The sequence below is a fragment of the Gastrolobium bilobum genome, unplaced genomic scaffold, assembly GCF_033153095.1.
Source record: "Gastrolobium bilobum isolate Gb01-03AN ecotype WA unplaced genomic scaffold, APGP_CSIRO_Gbil_v1 utg18403, whole genome shotgun sequence".
In the NCBI taxonomy this organism is placed as follows: domain Eukaryota; kingdom Viridiplantae; phylum Streptophyta; class Magnoliopsida; order Fabales; family Fabaceae; genus Gastrolobium; species Gastrolobium bilobum.
Window position 1 is genome coordinate 51,259 of NW_026900039.1, and position 11,656 is coordinate 62,914.

General features: G+C 32.1%; 1 non-coding gene across 1 annotated transcript; it reads left to right on the forward strand.

Moving 5' to 3' along the window:
- The first annotated feature begins 5,743 nt into the window (after positions 1-5,743).
- On the forward strand, positions 5,744-5,815 carry TRNAD-GUC (transfer RNA aspartic acid (anticodon GUC)). Its single transcript has one exon. It is a non-coding gene; the product is annotated as a tRNA-Asp (tRNA).
- The last annotated feature ends 5,841 nt before the right edge of the window (positions 5,816-11,656 follow it).

Sequence of the window (11,656 nt, forward strand, 5' to 3'; positions counted from 1 at the left end):
CATATATCATATGCATATTTTCATTGAATATTCTAAGAAAATTTTGAATCTGAAATTTTGGGTTTAATTACATGAAAGTTTAGAAAATTTCTCAAAAAAATTTCAGTCGATACATTGAAACCTTAAATTGCTTTGGGGCTATTGAGAAACAAGTTTTTAGTTATCTATTGACACAAAAATTGTTTGAAATCGTTTCCTATAGTAAAGGAATTCCGTTCATGAATGTATTGTTACGAAATATAGAGTTCATATTATGAAAGTTTCAATCTTTCTTTAAATTGATATTGATTCATTGATGTAAAACGAAAATTGGTTTGAGGGTTTTAGTTTTCCTGTTATTTTTTCACTGTTTTATGTTGTTTTTAATACCAAAATCACATGTTTTTGTGCCAAGAAAAATCGCGACCCATAGCTTGAAAAATCACTTTTTAAACTTTCAAAATTTCTCAAAAACAGCTCAAAAATATGTTATTTTTAAGATAGATTATATTAAATCTCGTTGGTTTGTTGTTTCTGGGTTGTTTTGTAATGAAAATCGCTCAAAAATATGCTTTTTTTTAGTTTAGACGAAGCTCCTATGGGGAACCCAATTTCGAGCAGTCAACCTGTCGAAGGAAGAAGAAAACACTGCAACAAAAGAATCTCACGAAATCCTAGAGGTTGGGGTGAGATTGTGAGAGAGACATCCTATTTATATTTTTCACTAAAAAGTCTCACGAAATTCCCACCAATAGAAAATCCATCAAAATCGTCGGATTTTTGAATACCACGAGATTGTGATTTCATTGTTTAAAATCCTGATTGAATACCAACGGATTTGGACGGATTTTAAAATAATCCTTTAAAATCCTAATCGAATACCACGTGACTTTTTTTCAATCCATTAAAATCTTAATCGAATACCAACGAATTTTTTTGTCCAAAAATAATCTATTAAAATCCTTTGAAATCTCAATCCAATACACCCCCTTAATCATGTAAAAATAAATTATAAAATATAAAAATATGATAATCAATCTTAAGAAATTATCCAAGATACTTATTATAAAATATAATGATGATGTCATACATATATTTCTTACCAACACAAATAATCAAACTCGGTTTGTATTGGCTATTATATATAAACTAGACCAATCCCAGTCTATGGTCTTGGGGTGAAGAATCCAATGAATACCTGCCACCATAAACTTCTTCCTCCTAATCAATGCTAGCACCATTATCAAAATCCGAAGCACTATAACCGGTATCAGCCGGTATAACTGTTGACACAGCGATAGCATTTGCAGGAAGATGCCCACTTCTGAATTTTGCTGGAGGTGGTAATCCAAATCCTCTGCCACTTCCACTCTTCATCCCACTTATGGGATCATTGCGAGATCTCAAAGTGGTGTTTGAGAATGGAACATCCTTCTAATCACAAAAATAATAATAGTAATAATCAGAACTTCACAAATATTAATGTGATCTCAAGGTGGTGTTGGAGAATGGAACTTCCTTCTAATCACACAAACCGAAATTGAAAAAAATAAAAAAATAAAATAAAAAATCAGAGCTTACAAATATTAATGTGATCTCAAGGTAGGGGAGCTCCAAGATGGAACTTCCTTCTAATCATCACTCGTCAGCATTATAAAAAAAACCTTTATAAATATTAAGGTAAATTAAGAGAAGATTACCTCTCTAACAAAAAAATTTAACAAGTGGAGATTACCTCTCTAAGACTCTAACCCATCGAAGTGCATTTTTGTCAAGGCCTTCGGTGAACATCATAACCTGAATAAATGGCAAATCTAGAGAATTATATTTATGTCTGCACATTTAGGGGTGGGGGTTCGGGATTGGCGCTCCCGAAATTTTTTTTAAATTTTTTTTCAAATGTATTAAAAAACAAACGAATATAAACAAGAAAAAAACAACAAAACTTCAACTTAGTATAAAAAAAATAGTAATCAAGAGTCTCTTAGGTATAATCGGGTCCGATTGCTGGTTAGGGTTATATAGAAAAACAAATTTTGTTTATTATGATATGTTGAATATTGCAATTATTTTTCATGTTAATGTTAACCTTTAATACTGAATCCAAATAAATTTAAAATTAAATATTGAAGAGTGGACAGTGCACATGTCCACCTACTTGTGCGAACAAAGAAAAAATCCGGGACACGAGACTCTGATACCATGTAAAGAATCAATTTAACCCAAAAACTTAAGCTTTTGGATGAGACTATATTAATGATTTTATATATCTCAATAGAATAATCAATTAGAAAAAATTTAGATATATACAAAAATATATATATATATAAATTGAGTAACAAATTATTTTTTAAAATTTTTTTATTCAAAAACGAAAGCCCTAGTAAAAATGGAATAATATTTTATTCAAAAAACAAAACCTTCTTTTCTATTTCACAAGAAATGAAGTCATCTCTCCCATTTATAAACAAAACCCCTTGTGATAAAAAAAATTTCTTACAAATTTATGTCTGCAATTGCACACATGTCAGTCCACCTCGCCTGCAATAACAAGTAACGTTCAAATCTCATATGAGCAACCCCTCCATGCAAATGCACTAGAATAATTGGAGGCCTTACATAAAAGATGAATCTTTGCTTGGACAAAGGGAAGGGTACTACGAGGAATGACAAAAAATGTAGTAATCTGACATGTGAATCGGTTTTTCACAGTAGAGGGTACCAAAGAGGAGCAAATGATACAGAAAAGGTTTCTTATTGAGAGAGTGAATCAGTTTAGAGAATGTAGAAACCTAATGGGGTGAGATTTGAGGGAGAGAAAAGAGGATTGATTAGCTTACTCAAAAAGCTTTCTTTGTTTAGCACTCATTCGCTCACTCACATAAGAGACTACTGAAGCATGAGAGACACACAAAAGTCCCTCTTCTCTCTCTTACTTGTCTCCTTCTTTGGGAGAGAAAGCACCAAAAGGACTTAAAAAGGAATTAAAGATAAAAATAATGGATTAAATGATATAGAAACTTCTCCATTTTTATTTTTATTTTGGTGTGGGAAACTTCTCCATTTAAGAGAGAGGGAGAGGAGCACGGAATTTTGGTGCTAATGGAGTACCAAGTTTCAATAACGTTTTTTTTTTCTAATCTATTAAAAACCCAATTAAGATCTTTTATTTTATTTATGAGATCCAAGCTAAATTTTAAATAATAATTTAACGAATATAATTTATTAAACATTAATAATTAATTAATAAATATGATCTAATAAAATATAATTATTAGATTCATAAAATTAATGGGTAAAATTTGATATTAAATTTTTTAATTTGACATTAGTATTAAAAGATTGTATCTAATACTAGTGCATTGCCCGTGCACTGCACAGAGAAAAAAGATCAAAAATTTTATCGGTGACTGTCGTTGGTTAATCTCAAAAAGAAAGAACGTGTCACTATTTTCCTACATGTATTAGTGTTTTGTCCGTGCAATGCATAGGAAAAAAAAAATAATCAATTTATCTATCTCGTAAAAATTAGCACAAATCGTAAAAGTATATCGCTGCATTTTATGTAATTAAGATAATGAATGGTCTTTTGAATTATCACATTTAACTTCAACTATGAAATATTTATTGAAATATTGAACGTACTAACTCAAATAATAGGATTAACAGATACTCATGCAAAAAATATAGGAACAATTAATAGGCTTAACAATTACTCATGCAGAAATTAGTGGGAACAATTAATGGAGTTAACAGTTTCAATGTAGAAAGTAATGAGACATTAATACAGTTTTCTGCCACTAACAAATTTTAAAAAATAATGATAATTCAAATTCAAGTTGTTTCTAAAAGTGGAAAAGTTTAAGTTGTTTAATTTGTAATGTGAACACAAAATGAAGAATGCATGGGAAATTGACACATCATCAAACTTGCCAACAAATGATTTTACTTTAGAATAAGTATAGATTTTAAATTTATATTATATAAATTAAAATATCACTTTCTCCTTTAGATTTGAAGATTATTTTAAAAGTATAATAAAAAATTTAATTAAATTTTTATAATTAAAATTATTTTGCATTATAACTTTATGGACTTATTACGTGTTTATAGGAAACAATATGGACTTATTACGTCTTCTCATAATATTTTTATATGAAGTATTTTTTACATAATGTTCTGTTTAAAAAAATTCTTATTTATCTATTTTTTTTAAACCACTTAATTCAAATGAGATGACTGACTCAATGGTTCGACTTTCTAGATTATAGCACTATGCTTGGTAATGGTATAATCACCTGCGTCCGTGTTTGAGTTGTTTACAAGATGCAACCTTGTTCCAGACAACAAAAGAATATGATTCTTCAAACCCAATGTCTCATAAGCTGGATGACTATCTTGTTGGACTGTTGGCCACATATACATGCTTCCAGCCCAAACTAAATAAAAGTTCTGGGTACGAGTAGCAAGTACAACACAAATGGATTCGAATTACGTGTCCTAAGTAACATATATTATTTGTGATTTGTGAAGTGTAAGGTACTTCTCACTAGTTAACATGTATGTTTCCATAGTTTTTTTTTCACGTTTGATGTTTTTTATATTATAGAAAATAATTTTATTTTCTACACACATAAAATAAAAGTATGTGGAGTCTATATGAAAAAAAAAAACATGGATTTTATATATTTTTATGTGTATATAAAAATGATTTTATTTTCTATAATATAAGAGACATTAAATTATTTTCTTTTCCTATGAGTAGGCTTTTTTTTAAGCTAGAAGCTACTTAGAGTCTGTTTGGATCCTCTTATTTTTAAGCTAGAAGTTACTTATAAGTTAAAGCTAAAAGCTGTTTGGAATTATATAAAAATTTTAACTTAAAAATTACTTGAATACACATATTTCTAGAAAATTATCTCTCTCTCTTTATCACTCTTCATTTAAAAAAAAAAAACATACAATTAAAGAAAAACAGATAAGAGTTTAAAAAAAAGCTCCTCCTAGAAGCTTTTAGTTTTCAGCTTTTTTCTTCATTATAAAAAAAGAGCTTTTCATTATAAGAGCTTTTCCCAAAATCTGTTTAGCCTAACTTATGCTTATAGGTAGCTTCTAACTTAAAAAAGAGAGGATCCAAACATGCAGTTATAAGTATAAGCTAAGCTAAACAGGTTTTGAAAAAAGTTCTTATAATGAAAAGCTATTTTTTTATAATGAAAAAAAGAAGTTAAAAGATAAAAGCTCTTGGGAGGAACTTTTTTTTAAGCTCTTATATGTTTTTCTTGAATTGTGTGTTTTTTTTTTTAAATGAAAAAATTATAAAAATAGAGATAGATAATTTTATTAAAATATGTGCTTTTAAGCTAAATTTTTTATAAAATTATGAAATAACTTTTAATTTTTTCTTTTGTTTTTTTTTTAATCTTTAGCTTCTAGTTAAAAAAAAAAATCCAAATAAGCTCGTGATAGTTGGTCTTTAAAAAAAGGGTTTTATTAATCTCCTTCCACGTAAGATAGTTATCTTATGTGGTAGAGAGAAAATGGGTGGGTCCCACCATTACAAGAAAAAAGAAAAAGAAGAAAAAAGTGGGGTGCGAAAATCGAAGTGAGAGAAAATGAGATAAGTTAACTCATGTAAAAGGAGAGTAATATTTCCCTTAAAAAAAATACAATAGAATTATCATCTGTCACCGCCGTTTGAAGTTTTCACTTTTATTTCATTGCTTTACGTCTTTTTTTATCTGACGAGAAATTTGTCATCAAAGTCGTTGTAGTATAGTGGTGAGTATTCCCGCCTGTCACGCGGGTGACCCGGGTTCGATCCCCGGCAACGGCGTTTTTTTTCGAAGAATGAAGATTATTTTGTACTGTAAGGTACAGTTACTACGGCTTTGGTTGCTCACTAATTCAAACAATCATGAGGGAGCTCTTGTTTGCGTTAGATTATCTTCAATAAACATGCACAAAACAGAACATTATTTTCTCTCAATCATAAAACATTATTTGACATATAACGTTTGCAGTTTTAAATCATAGCATATACGGGAGAAGGGTTTTAAGACTTCAGCATGTATTACGGTTATCCTTGGAGGTGGCAAATCACAGTTGGAGTATTCCATCACTGAAACAATGCAGTCACGGCTAGTTAGAGAGATGAACACAACTTTTGCATAGCAGGATTTTTTTCTTTTCTTCTTCTTCAGAAATATTTTATTGAACATGAAGAAAAGTAGGAGTCATATTGCAAGCCTTTTTTCATTTTTTTTTCCTTACAAGGAGATTGTCATATAACGGTAACATGAACATTGGTGAAGTCCTTGTTAAAAATTGCAGATAAACTCTAATTGTGCAGAATTCACAACGGATACCCATTGAACTTCTTTTCTGCTATTGAAGGTGACAAGGAAAAGATGGTGTTAGATACTTGGGTTCGCTAACTCAATGTGAAGCAGAATACCGAAGAATTTATTTGTCTTATGATAGGATTTTTCTGTAGTTATATATAATTGGCTAGAAATTATCATACAGGTTAAATTATTACTTTTTATATTAGATGGCCACTATCAATGCAAACTGTATTAATTTTTCCTATCTCATACAGTATGATGTTGTCTTTTGTTGCCGATAATGGTTTTCATCTTTCAAACATGAATTTGCCCGACAGATTTGATATCCATCTGGTGCTGGTTATAATCTTTCTTGAAATTGGGTGTATCAAATAATAATGACTAGCTTTCATTCTCCTTATCAAAACTAATTAGTCAGTTTCTGTATTGAAACTCATTTGAATATTATAAAGTAACTAATCAGACCAGTTCAATATGGATCGGGCTAAATCACACACGGATAAAGGTTGAAGACTTTGGAATGGGAATAGTATTTCGTGGGCTGATGATGTTCACCGTGTAGACGATATATGGAAGCCGGAAACTGACAGATATGACTGTTGCCGGGGGAAAAAAAAAATATTTTACTCAGCAGACAGTGGTCCACCGGAAAAAAAAAAAAACGCGGATTAGGATTCCTCTTGTTAGGCTCTAGATACCATGTTAATCACCAAGAGACAAGAGGTATTCATTGTAATCCTTGTTATATTAAACTACACAACATTGGTGCTATTATATAGCAAACCAATTGAAGAATACAAAGAGACACACTCAATGTGGGACTTCTATACTATGTACAACAACATAGATGATGGTTGGTGTATGCTTCTAGCGCAATGGAGCAGACTAGGGGTACTTGCAAAGACAAATACTCCAATGCTCAAGTCAGTATCAATGCAAGGTTTATGTTATGTTTTTATGGGAATCAAATCATCATAACTGAGTTTGTACCCTTTATATATATATCAAGTCTTATGCCGCCTTTGGTAGGCGGCATGCCTTTTTATTGGTTGTTATGGACTGCCAACTTATCTGCCTCAGCTGGTGCCTTTATGGCTATAGGTCTATATATTTGTCTGTCTTCTTAGAGCGGTGGCAAGTTGGAGCTGTCTTTCGCGTGTTGGCTTATATGCGCGGTGGATCTCATCTTGTTACAGGATCTTTCCTTAGCCTTTAAGTCACACAAGGCGGTTCTGCGTAATGTGGCCATTGCGCTTCTTGGTTCTTCTGCGCGATGCTTGTATCGCCCGTTATAGGCCTGTGTATTGCTTGGGCCCTTTCTGGGTCTTAACTCTGGTGGGCCTATATAATTATCCAGATCAGTAACAATATAGGACCTCTCAATAGCAGGATGACTGCATATTAAAGTTTTAACTTTAATGAATTTGTCAATATATTACTGACAATTTTTGTTATGCTTGCAAAATATTTTTACTCTAGTGTAACATTTAAGCAATAGCAACTAGCTAATCCTATCTATTAATTATATGATTGATCAAGCTGGATTTTCAAAGTGCTCGTAGTTTATGCCATTTTCTTACAGGCATTCCCTGGATTAAGCACAGATAATAGCCTAAAAAATATCCCTGAACTCAGGAGAGGCATGAAGCTGACCTCAATATTCTGATGTAAAGCACAACAAAAGGCTGAGTGCAAAAGCAATAGTAGCACATCCCTACTTTGAAAGGGAAGGCCTATTGGCATTATCTTTAATGCAAAAGCTGTGGCTGCAGCTCTTAGGTACCACTCTGCGGGACCATTGGAAAGGTACCACGTTGGTTATTAGGCTAAATGGCAAAGTTAGGAACTCTAAAGATTGCGGATTCACTGAAGCTCAGCTTCAGGAACTGAGAATATTATCTTAACTTTATTCTGAAATCACTTTTTCTTTAACATTTATATTAAGGTAATGAGTTTTTTTCTTTTCATTTTGTAGAAAATTAAACCCAAGAAGGCTAGTGCACAGAAAGTTGCTCTAGCTTCAGCTCTTAAACTTCAGAAAAAAAAATTAACAACCTTGAATAAGAGTATGGATGAGCTCCTCAACCAACTCAGGAAAAGCCTTTGGTGTAGCAGATGGATCCCCATAGAGGAATGAAGATTGTAAATAATTGTAATACATGTAAGAATTTTGTCTATATTTTGGATACCAAAATTAATTATCTTGTTAAGATAGAACAGTGTTTAGTATGAAAAGAAAAAATAAACAAACTAGTGTCTGATGGAGATGTAACTGGAATCTTTTGACCGCACGTGTAAGCCTCCTTTATATAAGATATGCTGAGAAGTTGTTGAATGACAGAAATCGTGATAATAACATAACATATTATCTTAGAGTGGCACTTTTTTTTTATGTTTCTTCTGGCCAGCTGTGATCCCTTAATAAATAAAAACTCATTGTTGTCCATAGACTTTTAGACAGTATGAAAAGACCCTGTAACTTCTCACTTTAAATTATGTTTCTTATTTCATTTGATTGAGTAAAGGACCGAAACTACGAGATTTTTCAATAGATGACCCCTTTACTTGAAGATAAGATCGTACTCTGGATCTGCAAAAGTTGAGTAGTTTCATAATTGCATCTTAAATCTTCTGAATAGTTGAGATTACTCACACTTATCACTAGATGTGAGACAATAATTATTCATAAATGAACAAAACAGTACTCGTGCTAAATCAAATTAAATCGACAAAAGATTATTTATGTAACTAAAATAAGATCGTTGTCGTTTGTCACTTCCACTCTCATTATGTTTGTGAGAATCCTCATGAATTAGTTGTGCCTTGAATTCCAAAGTTGCATATACTTGTTATCTAACACCTATGGTGCCTTCAGCAATTGGTAATAGAGTCATTTGACTTGTCATTGTTACAAAACCAGCTATGAACCATGCTGGTTATGTAGTAAATTAGAAGTTGGCTATAGTCACTTAACGTGCTATTATTGTTTACATAAGCGAAGCTGTACTTATTATTTAACTAGTAAGCCACAATGTGTGGTGTTGCACACAAAAGAAGCTTCGTGTTACATTCCCATTTGTGATATGCTGCTAAGAGAGGACAGCTGAAAGTCCCTAACCAAATCAACACATCGCGTTGAAAATCGACACACAAATCGGAAATAGTAAAGAGAAAGGGAAGAGATATTTGACACAGTGATTTACTTGATTCACCCAATGTAGGCTACGTCTAGCTTGTATGTACTATATTCACCTCACCACCACTCGTTACAAGTTACTCAGTTTACAAGGGACTATAAATAGGATTTAAAAAATCCTAATCCCAGTTCACTTTCCGTTGACCCTGCCAACAAAAATCTTCGTTTGAATGTAAAGTATGAGCCATACCTAACACATTCCACTAATGAAAATTCTTTAAAACTAAAATTCTTTACATAATGTGGCTGTTTTGAGTTTTTCAAAAGTCTCTATATGGGCATTTGGGATGGGTGTGAAGGAACATGTGGTGACTTTGTTCCTTAAGAATCAAGCATCAAGAAGAGGAATGGAGATGGGGTTGTGGCTCAAATGCTGGAAGTACATATTAAAAATTAAATTAATAATATAATGTTGATTATATCGCAGGCAAAGGTGTTGTGAATCACGAGAACTTCACGTGCAACTCTGACTTCCTTGTTCAGTACAAACGACTAATTTTTTTTAAGTTTCAAGATATGCCATGGTTGGACCACTTTGATCACAGAGCATTTCATACATTAATGTTATCACCTCTGTCGCTAATGTTGTTAAGTTCTCACGGTTTCACTTTGTCTCACGCTTTCAATTAACAAGGAAGTGCACCGATCGCTTAATTGTATATCATGAAAGGTTAAATAGGATTAAAAAAGGGTTACATTTTTTATGTGACGATCTAATAACGCACATTTAAATGTTCTCGATATTGACAAGCTCATAAATCGATACTGAAGACAACTAAGAGAAAAAAAGAGAGAAGAAAGAATAAAAAAGTAGCAAGATTGTTATTAGTACAAGCAGTTGGAAAAAGGTTGGCAACAAGTGACTTGGGGAGAGCACGAGGTAGAGCAAGTGGGTGATCATGTTTTGCCTTTGGCTAAGTATTGATTAGTCTATCATTGATTTAATTAATCACTTAGCTGGTTTTTTTTATCACTTCTAAATAAAATTGTGTGTCCTTTCTTATGGAATCTTAGTCAAAACCTTGAAACTTACGTCCTTAGCTACTTTTCTTAGCCTTTGTGATGTTGAAACCATTTTTCATTAAACCCTGGCTAGCGAGTAGGGCAACGACAATCTTTGTACGCAATCTTAACATTTGCATAATTGCAAAGAAATTATTCAATCTGGTGACCTTTCGATCACAAAGATTTACCACGGTTATAGGCTCGTACTCTTATTAGCCTGTGTGATGTTACTGGGGAAAAAAAAAAAAAAAACTTTTTCTATCCTGTGATCCATCTCATTAGCAAAATGCTTTCAGGCTGATGCAAAAGCCACTTTTTCTTATTTTTATATCCCTTTAAGGGCAAGAGATATTAACCAGTATTGATTTGGATTTTCTATCTTTTTTTCTTATAGTATTTTGGGTTTCCTGTTAAGGAGAAACAAAATACAGTGTGAAGGGGCAGAAAATTCTGACCTATCATCATCATTTGTAAGAATCTTGTCATTCAAAGCCTTAGCTCGTGCAAATATCTCATTACTGCTTCTATATTCTTGCTGTCTCCTCCAAAGCTGTCAGAACCCAATAACATATTCTGATATTCAGTTGGTTTTGGTTTGGATATCCATTATGCAGCTTTTGCCTACAGAGAGGCCAAATAGTTTAAATAGTGTATGTAATTAGAATCGAAGAAGAAAGGACATAAATTTGATGAAATTTGTTAAATCATATCTAACTAGTAATTTTTAGAATTTGGTCGTAAGCGAGTTTCAAACCATCTCACAGAGCCTTTCATTCAACTACAGTATTATAATGTGTTACACCTTCCTTTCCCCAAGCCAAAGAAATTTAAGTTTTCATTATGATGGGGTTAGTTAGGGTCACCAAATTCAGATTCTTGTTTTCTTGAGTGAGATCACCCAAGAAGTGCAATAATTTCTGAACTTTGTACTATTGGGTAAGCTAAGCATGATGACCGTGGTAATTTAAACTTAGAAGTTGATAACTAATTATTGTGTACTTTTTCTATAAAGAGTCAAGTTAGTAATAATAAGTTAGAGTCCATTATGATCTAAAACCTTTGTAATGATTGTCGTTATGAATTCTTATGTAGGATTCAACAAAACCAACCATCAGTCATTTCCCTGATT